We start from the raw sequence: 3,502 nt of genomic DNA, 5'->3' as shown, positions 1-3,502 counted from the left end.
TTCTTTCTTTCTTTCTTTCTTTCTTTCTTTCTTTCTTTCTTTCTTTCTTTTCTTTCTCTCTTTCTCTTTCTCTCTTTCTTTCTCTCTTTCCTTCCTTCCTTCCTTCCTTCCTTCCTTCCTTTCTTCTTTCTTTCTTTTTCTTTTTTTAAAATAGTATTTTAGTTTAAAACAATTTTAGATAACAGAAGTTTCAAAGATAGAATAAAGCGTTCCCATCTAGCCCCTCCCCTAGTTCTTCCTATGGTTAACGTCTTATATACTGATGGTACCTTCGTCACAACCAAGGAGCCGACCTGGTCCATTACTATTAACTACGGTCCACAGTACGTGCGGATTTCATGAGTTTTTCCCTAATGTCCCTTTTCTGTCAGGATGCCATCCAGTATTCAGTCATCGTGTCTCCTTGGGCTCCTCCAGGCGGTGACAGTGGCAGACGTTGTTTGTTGCTGATGGCCTTGACGGTTCTGAGTACCGCTTAGGGATTTTGCAGAACGTCCCTTGACGCGTGTGGGTCCGTCTGACGTTTTTCTCACGGTTAGACTGCGGTTCCGGGCTACGGGGAGGACGACCACAGGGGTCAAGTGCCCTTCTCCTCCCATCACGTCTCATTCGGGGCCATGCTCCCAACATGCCGTGTCCCTGATCACGTTGACCTTGACCTGAATTCTACTTTCCATGCTCTACTCTTTGGAGGTGAGGACACTAAGCACAGCCCACGCCAAAGGGGAAATGGGTCACTTCTATTTCGAAAGGGACGCCAAGGCCACTGTCTTGTGTTAGGAGGCTACTCCAGTAGCCCCTGGCAGGATGAAGGTGATGCTGGCTAGGTGCTGTGCCGTGGCTGAGAGGGCACTGAGAAGTGGCTGGATTCTGTGTATGTTAATAAACTATAATCGATTAAATCGTCTCTGGGGTTAAACGTGGGTGTAGGGGAGAGAGCGGAGTCAAGGAGGCCGTGAAGTCCTGGTCGTAGACAACTGCATCTTGGCACTGCCCTCCGCGAGGCCTGGAAAGATGGAGTCGGCCGTCTTGAGGGGAAGAGGAGGAGTGTGGTCTTGGCTGTTAGTTTGGGTGATCAGACATGTGAGCGGATGCAGAATCAGGTAGAGGAGTCTGGAGTCTGGGAGCCAGGTCTGGGCCGGAGCAGTCCACGTGGGCATCGTGGTACAGGGACGGGATGAGATCCCCAAGGGGTGACATCACGTGGGGAAGAGAAGCAGCCCAGGCCTGATCCCCAGGGGAAGCGGGCAAAGGTTTGTTTTCCAAGATGGGAGACATCGCGTTTCCCCACTAACGGGAATGACCTTAGAGGGAGGCCCCAGCCCCCTCTTATCCATGTGCATGTTAGGACTGGTCACCAGGGGCTCTCAAATGCCCAAGAGGCGGAAGCCCCGGGGAGTGGTTACAGGAGACACACACATTCCCCCACAGCCGCCCCGGACACGAGAGCCCTGCTGGCTGGGCCCGCGCCCCTATTCCGGCCATACGAGGCAGCAGCCAGGAGCTGAAAGCAGCTGGGGCAGAGCTGGGGCTGGGGGGGCAGGAGGCACAGAGCTCTGCCAGGCGGCTGCACTGGAACCCACTGTCACCGGCACTAAGAGAAGGGGGTGCCCGCACATTCCTGTGCAACCCCATCTGCCCTGAGAAGATAGGGGTGGGGAAGACGCCCTGTCTCCATCTCCCAAGTCCACAGGGGGATGGCACTGGTACCCAGAGGCACTGAAAGCTTAGGATGCTTCGGAGCCACTGCCTCCCACGGAGCCCCCAGAGCAGGTTAAACACCCCTGAAATTCTATCCTACAGGCTCTATTCTCAGGCACATGTACATGTTTTTCTGAGGAGAGCTTGGGGTGCCCCAAAATGCACCCTGTCCCCCACTGCAAGCCCAGAAGCTGTTCGCCCCATCCTAGCTACTGCAGAAAGGGAAAAATAATTGATTAGCTGTTCTGCCATCAGCCTGAATTTTGCCCCCTCACACGTCTGAAGCGGCTGCAAATCCCAAGGACAGTGATTCTCAGTATCTGGGTCACTCTGAGTCTGTGACTCACAGGGCGGCTTTGGAGCAATTAGGATGCTGACAGCCAGGAGAGCCAGCAGCATCGCGGCTGTGAGGGGAGCAGGGAATGCGTCCACGCGTGTGTGCTTATGCACAGATGCATGTATGTGAGCACCTGGTGTGCGGCTGAGTGTATGTGTGATGTGTTCTGGTAGGTAATGGCATGTATGGAAATAGTGTGTGTCCGAGTGTGTTATGAGTGCCCAGGAAGGACTGGGAGCGTGAGTGAGCAAGTGTGTGTGTGTGTGTGTGTGTGTGTGTGTGTGTTAGAGGTGGGAGTGTGGAATCATGGGAGCATGGGAGGGAGACGTGTCCACCAGCATCTCAGGATGAGCATGGAGATCTGTCAGAAACGGAGTAAAACTCTCCAAAGGGTGTGAAATCAGCTGCAGGTCTCACTCCTATCCCTGCACAGAGGGAAGTGATGCTTTACTAGAAATCCAAGTGATCGTGCCCCGAGGGACAGAAGCGGAGGTCCTGCTATGACGCGCGGTCCCCCAGGGGCTCCAAGTGGCTCTGGAGTGGCCCGGGGTCACTTCCCGGAGGTGCCGGGGTGGAGATCAGCTTGTGGTTCTCCCCTGGGAATCGGTGTCCAAGGAGGGGGATTAAGGTCACCCCCACTCTGCCTCTTGATACTGCTGAGGGGCAAAGACCCCCTCTCCTGGGTTCAGGCTCCTGGGCTCTGTCTGTCTCCTTCTTGGCATTAGGGCTATGCCAGGACACCGGGATATGACCCTGGCTTCCCTTGAACCTCCCTCGGGGCAGGACCGCCACCTCCAGAAGCCCTGGCCCACCCTGGCACCCGGTACTTTCCAAAGAGGGCCACGATGAAGCCAGCATCCTCTCTCTGGCACAGTCTGGGGCCACTGTGACCAGCGTGGATGCTCCTCAGAGATGCCTGAAAAAGCCACAGACAGCCAGGCTGCAGCACGGAGAAGGCTGAGGCCGGCCCCTGCGCATTTCCCTGCTGGACCCCAGGCCCTCTGGGACAGGGCCTTCGAGGGACCCAAAGCCAGTCCTTGCACAGCCGCTGCTCATGTGGTCAGTGGAACGAACATGGAGTCCCTGAGGCCTGAGTCGGACAGCAGGCGCTGCTGTGTGCTCACCAGCTCTGAGAGCGCGTGTGCATTCCCGAAGCACTTGGAGCCTCAGTTTCCCCATCTGCAAACCAGTGGTCCCAACCCCTTCTCTCCCTGAGTTGCACTCTGCTTCCCCCAGGGGTGCAGTATGGAAAAGACCCCAGCAAGATCTGCGCATTGTCAGGCTCAGAAAGAGGGTCCCCTGTCCCCAGGTCAGCTCTGTGGGACTCACCCACTCTCCACCCCTCCCATTGGGATCCATATCCCACCCAGCCTCTCCCCTCTTCACAGCCCAGGCGCCAGGAGAAGCCCCAGAGTCCCCAGGGTAGATGAAGGTGCCCCCCTGGGGGCAGGACTCTGTGTAGGG

Source organism: Pteropus alecto, unplaced genomic scaffold, assembly GCF_000325575.1.
Source record: "Pteropus alecto unplaced genomic scaffold, ASM32557v1 scaffold134, whole genome shotgun sequence".
NCBI lineage: Eukaryota > Metazoa > Chordata > Mammalia > Chiroptera > Pteropodidae > Pteropus > Pteropus alecto.
The sequence above is the reverse complement of the archived record's forward strand: the minus strand, read 5'-3'. Positions refer to the sequence as shown.